This window comes from Somniosus microcephalus, chromosome 1 (genome assembly GCF_052327205.1).
Source record: "Somniosus microcephalus isolate GS21.2 chromosome 1, FLI_Smic_1.0, whole genome shotgun sequence".
Lineage (NCBI taxonomy): Eukaryota > Metazoa > Chordata > Chondrichthyes > Squaliformes > Somniosidae > Somniosus > Somniosus microcephalus.
Window position 1 is genome coordinate 319,115,929 of NC_140987.1, and position 13,446 is coordinate 319,129,374.

Consider the following 13,446-nt stretch of genomic DNA (forward strand, 5'->3'; position numbering starts at 1 on the left):
TTTAAGCGTTCGTTCAATTGTCCACCCATTTCTTGATGGGTCTCATCCTGCCACCCAAATCTGTCCTGTACTTATAATCTAATCAATATGTATGCTCAGTTCCATGAGTTTCAGCTTCCCGAAACTGGTTTCCGCGGGCTTTTAATGTCCTCAATCCACAAGCCTGTCTGGCTTGCAGTAACAGAAATTCAAATGGTCCCAGAAGCTGGTCACAAGGTCTGGTGGCCATTTTGTGTGCCCTTTTATCAAAAGTTTCTCTGTATAAGCTTCTTTCGGTCAATAAAGCTGTTTTCTTAACCCTATTTTCCTGCGTGATTAATTAATGAAAATTTCGCGAATCTTACACCACTCACTGTCCATACAGACAGGTACCTCCCACTCACTGAACCTACAGACTGACACCTCCCACTCACTGAACTTAGAGACAGATAACTCCAACTCACTGACCCTGCAGACAGACACCTCCAAATCACTGAACTTACAGACACCTCCCACTCATTGACCCTACAGGCATACAACTGCCACTCACTAATTCGACAGACACTTCCCACTCACTGACCCTACAGACAGTCGCCTCCCACTCACTGTCCATACAGACAGACACCTCCCACTCACTGCCCCTACAGACAGGCACCTCCCTCTCACTGATCCTACAGACAGGCACCTCCCACTCACTGACCCTACAGACAGTCGCCTCCCACTCACTGACCATACAGACAGACACCTCCCACTCACTGACCCTACAGACAGGCACCTCCCACTCACTGACCCTACAGACAGGCACCTCCCTCTCACTGACCCTCCAAACACATCCCTCTAACTCAAATCAAATCAAATCAAATCAACTTTTATTGTCATTGTTAGTGCACAAGTGCAGTACAACGATAATGTAGGCTTGCGGCTCCCAAGAGTGTACAATTTGGATTAGGACACTTAAGCATTTCAACATACATTTGTACATATATATTAGCATAAATATGACCATAATAATGTGCATCGGCAGATGTGCAGGCTTTAGTGTTTATTTGTGGAGTTCAGTAGGATGACAGCCCTGGGAAAGAAGCTGTTCCTAAATCTGGTCGTATGGGTGCGAATGCATCTGTAGCGTCTTCCAGATGGTAGGAGGGCGAACAGACTGTGGCTGGGGTGGGTAGGGTCTTTGATGATGGACCGTGCCCTCCGTAGGCAGCGTTTCTGATATATATGTTCTATGGTCGGTAGCCGGGTGCCGGTGATGCGTTGGGCAGTTTTGACTACCCGCTGCAGGGCTTTCCGGTCATGGGAGCTACAGCTGCCGTACCATACCGTGATACAGTTTGTCAGGATGCTCTCTATAGTGCAGCGGTAGAAGTTAGAGAGGATCGGGGGTGACAGATTACATCCCTTCAGCCTCCTCAAGAAATATAGGCGCTGCTGGGCCTTCTTCACCAGAGAGGAGGTGTTGAGGGACCAGGAGAGGTCTTCCGTGATGTGGACTCCGAGGAACTTAAAGTTGGCCACCCTTTCCACCTCCGCCCCATTGATGTGGATGGGGGTGTGACTTCCGCCTTTGGACTTCCTGAAGTCCACGATTATTTCCTTTGTTTTCTTGGTGTTAAGGACCAGGTTGTTGTCGGCGCGCCAATTCACGAGATGCTGGACCTCCTCCCTGTAGGCTGACTCATCGTTGTTGGTGATCTGGCCAACTACCGTGGTGTCATCTGCGAACTTGATGATGGTGTTGGAACCATTAACAGCCACACAGTCGTGGGTGAAGAGGGAGTAAAGGAGGGGGCTCAGCACACATCCTTGTGGGGCCCCCGTGTTCAGGGTCAGGGGGGTGGAGGTGTGGTTACCTAATTTGACAGACTGGGGTCTGTTTGTTAGGAAGTCAAGGGTCCAGTTGCAGAGGGAAGTGTTCAGGCCAAGAGTTTGGAGTTTGGTGGCCAGCTTGTTGGGGACGATAGTGTTGAATGCTGAGCTGTAGTCTATAGACAACATTCTGATGTAGGTCTCCTTACCATCTAGGTGATTCAGTGCCGAGTGTAGAGCAGTTGTGATTGCATCCTCCGTTGATCTGTTTGCCCGATAGGCAAACTGGTGTTGGTCAAGGGAGGCAGGAACACTGGCTTTGATGTGGGCTAAGACCGGTCTCTCGAAGCACTTCATTATGATGACACTACAGACAGAAGCCTCCCACTCACTGACCCTACAGGCATACAACTCCCACTCACCGACTTGACAGACACTTCCCACTCACTGACGCTAAAGAGAGAGACCTCCCACTCACTGACCCTACAGACAGACACCTCCCACTCACTGACACTACAGACACCTCCCACTCACTGACCCTACAGACACCTCACACTGACTGACCGTACAGACTGATACTTCCAACTCACTCACCGTACAGACAGACAACTCCTACTCACCGAACCTACAGACAGGCACCTCCAAATTACTGTCCCTACACACAGACACCTCCCACTCAGTGACGCAACAGACAACACGCATTCACTGACACTACAGACAGACACATCCCACTCACTGATCCGACAGAGAGATACCTCCCAATCACTGAATTTACAGACACCTCCCAGTCACTGAATCTACTAACAGGCACCGTCAACTCACTGACCATACAGACAGATACCTCCAACTCACTGACCCTACAGACAGACACGTCCCACTCTCTGAAACTACAGACAGATACCTCCCACTCACTGACCCTAGAAACAGATACCTGCAACTCACTGACCCTACGGAACCCTCCTACTCACTGACCCTACAGGCAGACACCTTCCTCTCAATGAACCTACAGACAGACACCTCTGTCTAACTGACCCTACAGACAGACACCTCCCACTCACTGAACCTACAGACACCTCCCAGTCACTGACCCTACAGACAGACACCTCCTGCTCACTGACCCTACAGACAGACACTTCCCACTCACTGAACTTAGAGACAGATACCTCCAACTCACTGACCCTACAGACAGACATCTCCCAATCACTGAACTTACAGATAGAGTGTTCCCAATCACTGTCCCTACAGACATACACCTCCCACTCACTGTCCCTACAGACATCTCCCACTCACTGACCCTACAGACAGACTCCACACTATCAATGACCCTACAGACAGATACCTCCCTATCTCTGACCCTACAGACAGACACCTCCCACTCACAGAACCTACAGGCACCTCCCAGTCACTGACACTACAGACAGACACTTCCCACTTCCTGACTCTACAGACACCTCCCAATCACTGACCATTCAAACAGACACCTCCCACTCACTGACCCTAGGGACAGACACCACCCTCTCAATGACCGTACAGACAGACAACTCCCTCTCTCTGAACCTACGGAGAGACACCTCCCACTCACAGAACTTACAGGCACCTCCCAGTCACTGACCCTACAGACAGACACCTCCCACTCACGGACCCTACAGACAAAACACCTCCCACTCACTGACCATACAGACAGACACCTCCTGCTCACTGCCCCTACTGACCGACTCCTCCCTCACACTGACCCTACAGGCAGACACCTCCCACTCACTGACCCTATAAACACCTCCCACTCACTGAACCTACAGACAGACACCACCTACTCACTGACCCTATAGACACCTCCCACTCACTGACCCAACAGACAGACACCTTCCACACACTGACCCTACAGACAGACACTTCCCGCTCACTGACCCTGCAGACAGATACCTCCCACTCACTGAACCTACAGATAGAAACCTTCCGCTCACTGACACTACAGACAGAAACCTCCCACTCGCTGACCTGACAGTCAGATCCCTCCCACTCACTGACCCTACAGACAGACACCTCCAACTCACTGTCCCTACAGACAGAAACCTCCCACTCACTGACCCTACAGACAGCCGCCTCCCACTCACTGACCATACAGACAGACACCTCCTACTCACTGACCCTACAGACAGGCACCTCCGTCTCACTGACCCTCCAAACACATCCCTCTAACTGACACTACAGACAGACGCCTCCCACTCACTGACCTTACAGGCACACAACTCCCACTCACCGACTTGACAGACACTTCCCACTCACTGATGCTAAAGAGAGAGACCTACCTCTCACTGACCCTACAGACAGACACCTCCCACTCACTGTACAACAGACACCTCCCACTCACTGACCCTACAGACAGACACCTCACACTCACAAACCGTACCGACTGATACTTCCAACTTACTCATCGTACAGACAGAAACCTCCTACTCACCGAACCTACAGACAGACACCACCAAATCAATGTCCCTACAGACAGACACCTCCCACTCACTGACGCAACAGACAACTCGCACTCACTGACACTACAGACAGACACCTCCCACTCACGGATCCTACAGAGAGATACCTCCCAATCACTGAATTTACAGACACCTCCCAGTCACTGAACCTAATAACAGGCACCGTCAACTCACTGACCATACAGACAGATACCTCCAACTCACTGACCCTACAGACAGACACGTCCCACTCTCTGAAACTACAGACAGATACCTCCCACTCACTGACCCTAGAAACAGATACCTGCAACTCACTGAACCTACGGAACCCTCCCACTCACTGACCCTACAGACAGACACCTCCCTCTCAATGAACCTACAGACAGATGCCTCTGTCTAACTGAACCTACAGACAGACACCTCCCACTCACTGAATCTACAGACACCTCCCAGTCACTGACCCTACAGACAGACACCTCCCACTCACTGAACGTAGAGACAGATACCTCCAACTCACTGTCCCTACCGACATGCACCTCCCACTCACTGTCCCTACAGACATCTCCCACTCACTGACCCTACAGACAGACTCCACACTATCAATGACCCTACAGACAGACCCGTCCCTATCTCTGTCCTTGCAGACAGACACCTCCCACTCACAGAACCTACAGGCACCTCCCATTCACTGACACTACAGACAGACACCTCACACTCACTGACCCTACAGACAGACACTTCCCACTTCCTGACCCTACAGACACCTCCCAATCACTGACCATAGAGACAGACACCTCCAAATCACTGACCCTACAGACAGACACTTCCCGCTGACTGAACCTGCAGACAGATGCCTCCCAATCACTGACCCTACAGAGAGACACCTCCTGCTCACTGCCCCTACAGACAGACTCCTCCCTCTCACTGACCCTACAGACAGACACTTCCCACCCCCTGACCCTACAGACACCTCCCAGTCACTGACCCTAAAGACAGACACCTCCTAAGCACTGAACTTACAGACAGACACCTCCCACTCACTGACCCAACAGACAGACACCTCCCACTCACTGACCCTGCAGACAGACTCCTCCCACTCACTGACCCTACAGAGAGACACCTTCCACTCACTGACTCTACAGACAGACACTTCCCGCTCACTGACCCTACAGACAGACAGCTCCCACTCACTGACCTTACAGTCAGATCCCTCCCGCTCACTGACCCTAAAGACAGACACCTCCCTCTCACTGACCCTACAGACAGACACGTCCCGCTCACTCACCCTACAGACAGACACATCCACTCACTGACCCTACAGACAGAACCATCCCACTCACTGACCCCAGAGACACCCCACCTCTCACTGAAGCTACAGACAGATACCTCCAACTCACTGACCTTTCAGACAGACACCTCCCACTCACCGACCCTATAGACACCTCCCACTCACTGACCCTACAGTCAGACACCTGCTGCTCACTGACCCTGCAGACAGATGCCTCCCAATCACTGAACCTACAGACAGACACTTCCCACTCACTGACCCCACAGACAGACACCTCCCAATCACTGAACATTCAGATAGAGTCCTCCCACTCACTGTCCCTACAGAAAGACACCTCCCACTCACTGTCCCTCCAGAAACCTCCCGCTCACTGACCCTACAGACAGACACCTCCCGCTCACTGACCCTACAGACAGACACCTCCCACTCACTGATGCAACAGACAAATCACACTCATTGACACAACAGACAGACACCTCCTGCTCACTCAACCTACAGACAGACACTTCCACTCACTGAACATACATACAGACACCTCCAACTCAATGACCCTGCAGACAGACACCTCCCACTCACTGATCCTGCAGACAGACACCTCCCACTCACCGACCCTACAGAACAACACCTCCCACTCACTGACCCTACAGACAGACACCTCCCACTCACTGACACTGCAGACACCTCCCACTCACTGTACCTACAGACAGAAAGCTCCAACTCACTGACCCTTCAGACCGACAGCTCCCACTCACCAACGCTACATACAGACAACTCCCACACACTGACTCTACAGACAGACACCTCCCACTCACTGAACCTACAGACAGACACCTCTGTCTAACTGACCCTACAGACAGACACTTCCCACTCACTGAACTTAGAGACAGATACCTCCAACTCAATTATGCTACACACAGACACCTCCCAATCACTGAACTTACAAATAGAGTCCTCCCACTCACTGTCCCTACAGACAGACACCTCCCACTCACTGTCCCTACAGACATCTCCCACTCACTGACCCTACAGACAGACTCCACACTCTCAATGACCCGACAGACAGACACCTCCCTATCTCTGACCCTACAGACAGACACTTCCCACTCACAGAACCTACAGGCACCTCCCAGTCACTGATGCTACAGACAGACACCTCACACTCACTGACCCTACAGACACCTCCCAATCACTGACCATACAGACAGACACCTACCACTCACTGACCCTACAAACAGACACCTCCTACTCACTGACCCTATAGACACCTCCCACTCACTGAACCTAGAGACAGACACCTCCCGCTGACAGAACCTGCATACAGATGCCTCCCAATCACTGACCCTACAGACAGACACCTCCCACTCACTGACCCTATAAACAGACACCACCCTCTCAATAACCGTACAGACAGACACCTCCCTCTCTCTGACCCTACGGAGAGACACCTCCCACTCACAGAACTTACAAGCACGTCCCAGTCACTGACCCTACAGACAGACACCTCCCACTCACTGACCCTACAGACAAAACACCTCCCACTCACTGACCGTACAGACAGACACCTACTGCTCACTGCCCCTACAGACAGACTCCTCCCTCTCGCTGACCCTACAGACAGACACCTCCCGCTCACTGACCTTACATTCAGATGCCTCCCAATCACTGAACCTACAGACAGACACTTCCCACTCACTGACCCTACAGACAGACAACTCCCACTCATTTACCTTACAGTCAGATGCCTCCCTCTCACTGACCCTAAAGGCAGACACCTCACACTCACTGATCATACAGACACCTCCCACTCACTGACCCTACAGACAGACACCTCACACTCACTGATCATACAGACACCTCCCACTCACTGTACCTACAGAAAGAAACCTCCAACTCACTGACAATACAGACAGACACCTGCCAATCGCTGCCCTACAGAGAGACGCCTCCCACTCATTGAACCTACAGACAGGCACCGTCGACGCACTGACCCTACAGACAGATACCTCCAACTCACTGACCCTACAGACAGACACCTCCCACTCTCTGAAATTACAGACGATACCTCCCACTCACTGACCCTAGAAACAGATACCTCCAACTCACTGACCCTACAGAACCCTCCCTCTCACTGACCCTACAGACAGACACCTCCCGCTCAAAGAACCTACAGACAGACACCTCCCTCTAACGGACCCTACAGACAGACACCTCCCACTCACTAAACCTACAGACACCTCCCACTCACTGACCATACAGACAGATACCTCCTGCTCACTGCCCCTACAGGCAGACACCTCCCACTCACTGACCCTACAGACAGACACCTCCCAGTCACTGACCATGAGACAGACACCTCCCACTCACTGAAACTACAGACAGACACCTCCCACTCACTGACCCTACAGACAGACACCTCCCAGTCACTGACCCTACAGACAGGCACCTCCCACTCACTGACCCTACAGACACCTCCCACTCACTGAAACTACAGACAGACACCTCCTAATCACTGACCCTATAGACACCTCCCTCTCACTGACCCAACAGACAGACACCTCCCTCTCACTGACCCTGCAGACTAATGCCTCCCAATCACTGAACCTACAGACAGACACCTCCTACTCACTGCACCTATAGACACCTCCCACTCACTGTCCCTGCAGACAGACATCTCCCACTCACTGACCCTGCAGACACCTCCCACTCACTGACCCTACAGACAGACAACTACGGAGAGACACCTCCCACTCACAGAACTTACAGGCACCTCCCAGTCACTGACCCTACAGACAGACACCTCCCACTCACTGACTGTACAGACAGACACCTCCTGCTCACAGCCCCTACAGACAGACTCCTCCCTCTCACTGACCCTACAGAAAGACACTTCCCACTCCATGAACCTACAGACACCTCCCAATCACTGACCATACAGACAGACACCTCCCACTCACTGAACCTACACACAGACACCTCACAATCTCTGACACTACAGAAAGACACCTCCCAATCACTGATCATACAGACAGACTTTACCCACTCACTGACCCTACAGACAGACAACTCCCTCTCACCGACCCTACAGACAGACATCTCGTGCTCACTGTCCCTACAGACAGACTCCTCCCTGTCACTGACCCTACAGATGGACACTTCCCACCCCTTGACCCTACAGACACCTCCCAGTCACTGACTCAACAGACAGACACCTCCCACTCACTGAACTTACAGACAGACAACTCCCACTCAATGTCCCTACAGACAGAAACCTCCCACTTACTGTCCCTACAGATTCCTCCCACTCACTGACCCTATAGACACCTCCCACTCATTAACCAACAGACAGACACCTCCCACACACTGACCCTACAGACAGACACCTCCCACTCACTGACCCTACAGACAGACACCTCCCACTCACTGACCTTACAGTCAGATCCCTCCCCCTCACTGACCCTAAAGACAGACACCTCCCACTCACTGACCCTTCAGAAAGACACCTCCCGCTCACTCACCCTTCGGACAGACACCTCCCACTCACCGACCCTACAGACCAACACCTCCCACTCACTGACCCTACAGACACCTCCCGCTCACTGAACCTATAGACACCTCCCACTCACTGAACCTACAGACAGACACTTCCCACTCACTGACCCTACAGACAGACACCTCCCGCTCACTGACCTTACATTCAGATGCCTCCCAGTCACTGAACCTACAGACAGACACTTCCCACTCACTGACCCTGCAGACAGATGCCTCCCAATCACTGAACCTACAGACAGACACTTCCCACTCACTGACCCTACAGACAGACACCTCCCACTCACTGACCTTACAGTCAGATGCCTCCCACTCACTGACCCTACAGACAGACACCTCCCACTCACTGATCATACAGGCACCTCCCACTCACTGTACCTACAGACAGAAACCTCAAACTCACTGACAATACAGACAGACACCTGCCAATCGCTGCCCTACAGACAGACGCCTCCCACTCACTGACCCTACAGACAGACACCTCCCACTCACTGAATTTACAGACACCTCCCAGTCACTGACCCAACAGACACGCACCGTCGACGCACTGACCCTACAGACAGATACCTCCAACTCACTGACCCTACAGACAGACACCTCCCACTTTCTGAAATTACAGACCGATACCTCCCACTCACTGACCCTAGAAACAGATACGTCACAGAATCACAGAATCACAGAAACCCCACAGTGCAGAAAGAGGCCATTTCGGCCCATCGAGCCTGCACCGACACATATCCCACCCGGTCCCCATAACCCTTACACCAACACATATCCCACCCTATCCCCGTAACCCCACGTATTTAATCCCGCGAACACTAAGGGTCAATTTTTATCATAGCCAATCAACCTAACCCGCACATCTTTGGACTGTGGGAGGAAACCGGAGCACCCGGAGGAAACCCACGCAAACACGGGGAGAATGTGCAAACTCCACACAGACAGTCGCCCGAGGCCGGATTCGAACCCGGGTCCCTGGCGCTGTGAGGCAACAGTGCTAACCACTATGCCACGTCCAACTCACTGACCCTACAGAACCCTCCCTCTCACTGACCCTACAGACAGACACCTCACACTCACTGAACCTGCAGACAGACATCTCCCACTCACTGACCCTAAAGACAGACACCTCCCAATCACTGAACTTACAGACAGACACCTCCCACTCACTGTCCCTACAGACACTTCCCACTCACTGGCCATACAGACAGGCACCTCCCACTCACTGACCCGACAGACACCTCCCACTCACTGACCCTGCAGACAGACACCTCCTAATCACTGACCCTATAGACACCTCCCACTCACTGACCCTAGAGACAGACGCCTCCCGCTGAATGACCCTGCAGACAGATGCCTCCGAATCACTGACCCTACAGACAGACATGTCCCACTCACTGACCCTACAGACAGACACCTCCCACGCACTGACCATAAAGACAGACACTTCCCAATCACTGAATTTACAGTCAGACACCTCCCACTCACTGTCCCGACAGACAGACAACTCCCACTCACTGTCCCTAAAGACAGACACCTCCCAATCACTGAACTTACAGACAGACACCTCCAACTCACTGTCCCTACAGACAGAAACCTCCCACTCACTGACCCTAAAGACAGACACCTCCCAATCACTGAACTTACACACAGACACCTCCAACTCAATGTCCCTACAGACAGACACCTCCCTTTCACTGTCCCTACAGACACCTCCCACTCATTGACCATAGAGACAGGCACCTCCCACTCACTGACCCTACAGACACCTCCCACTCACTGACCCTACAGACACCTCCCAATCACTGACCATACAGACAGGCACCTCCCACTCACTGACCCTAGAGACAGACAACTCCCGCTGACTGACTTTGCAGACAGATGCCTCCCAATCACTGACCCTACGGAGAGACACCTCCCACTCACAGAACTTACAGGCACCTCCCAGTCACTGACCCTACAGACAGAAACCTCCAACTCACTGACAATACAGACAGACACCTGCCAATCGCTGCCCTACAGAGAGACGCCTCCCACTCACTGACCCTACAGACAGACACCTCCCACTCACTGAATTTACAGACACCTCCCAGTCACTGACCAAACAGACAGGCACCGTCGACGCACTGACCCTACAGACAGATACCTCAAACTCACTGACCCTACAGACAGACACCTCCCACTCTCTGAAATTACAGACCGATAGCTCCCATTCACTGACCCTAGAAACAGATACGTCCAACTCACTGACCCTACAGAACCCTCCCTCTCACTGACCCTACAGACAGACACCTCCCACTCACTAAACCTACAGACACCTCCCACTCACTGACTGTACAGACAGACACCTCCTGCTCACTGCCCCTACAGGCAGACACCTCCCACTCCCTGACCCTACAGACAGACACCTCCCAGTCACTGACCTTGAGACAGACACCTCCCACTCAATGAAACTGCAGACAGACACCTCCCACTCACTGACCCTACAGTCAGACACCTCCCACTCACTGACCCTACAGACACCTCCCACTCACTGAAACTACAGACAGACACCTCCTAATCACTGACCCTATAGACACCTCCCTCTCACTGACCCAACAGACAGACACCTCCCTCTCACTGACCCTGCAGACAGATGCCTCCCAATCACTGAACCTACAGACAGACACCTCCTACTCACTGACCCTATAGACACCTCCCACTCACTGTCCCTGCAGACAGACATCTCCCGCTCACTGACCCTTCAGACACCTCCCGCTCACTGACCCTGCAGACACCTCCCACTCACTGACCCTACAGACAGACACCTCCCACTCACTGAACCTACAGACAGACACCTCCTACTCACTGACCCTATAGACACCTCCCACTCACTGACCCTACAGACAGACACGTCCCGCTCACTGACCCTGCAGACAGAAACCTCCCAATCTCTGAACTTATAGATAGAGTCTTCCCACTCTCTGTCCCTACAGACAGACACCTCCCACACAGTGACCCTACAGAGAGGCACTTCCCACTCATTGCCCCTACAGACATACTCCTCCCTCTCACTGACCCTACAGACAGACACCTCCCATTCACTGACCCTACAGACAGAGACCTCCCAGTCACTGACCCTAAAGACAGACACCTCCCAATCACTGAACTTACAGACAGACACCTCCCAATCACTGACCATACAGACAGGCACCTCCCACTCACTGACCATACAGACACCTCCCACTCACTGAACCTACAGACAGACACCTCCTACTGACTGACCCTATAGACACCTCCCACTCACTGACCCTACAGACAGACACTTCCTGCTCACTGACCCTGCAGACAGATGCCTCCCAATCACTGAACCTACAGACAGGCCCTTCCCACTCACTGTCCCTACAGACAGACACCTCCCACTCACTGTCCCTCCAGAAACCTCCCGCTCTCTGACCCTACAGACAGACACCTCCCACTCACTGAACCTACTGTCAGATGCCTCCCGCTCACTGACCGTACAGACAGACACCTCCCACTCACTGACCCTACAGACAGACACCTCCCACTCACTGACCCTAAAGACAGACACTTCCCAATCACGGAACTTACAGTCAGACACCTCCCACTCACTGTCCTGACAGACAGACACCTCCCACTCACTGACCGTACAGACAGACACCTCCTGCTCACTGCCCCTACAGACAGACACCTCCCAGTCACTGACCCTACAGACAGACACGTCCCAGTCACTGGCCTTGAGACAGACACCTCCCACTCACTGAAACTACAGACAGACACCTCCCACTCACTGACCCTACAGACAGACACCTCCCAGTCACTGACTCTACAGACAGACACCTCCCACTCACTGAAACTACAGACAGACACCTCCTAACCACTGACCCTATAGACACCTCCCACTCACTGACCCAACAGGCAGACACCTCCCTCTCACTGACCCTGCAGAAAGATGCCTCCAAATCACTGAACCTACAGACAGACACCTCCTACTCACTGAACCTATAGACACCTCCCACTCACTGTCCCTGCAGACAGACATCTCCCGCTCACTGACCCTGCAGACACCTCCCACTCACTGACCCTACAGTGTAGGGGGTTTCTCTTGCTCGTTCTGGTCTCCTGCCAGGCTTTGTGCAATAATTACCCTTGAGTGGTTCGACCCACTCTCCCCTACGGTTCTAGACCTTGGACTTAGATGCAGAGAACTGTAGTGCAGAGAAAGGACTCAATAGACCAGGTTGAATAGCACGAAATGGATGCTTTTATTTTTAAACAGTTTGAAGCATTACTAAATACATGTCATTGGCACAGATTAAAGTAACTACAATCATGCACAAATTTATGAACTTGACT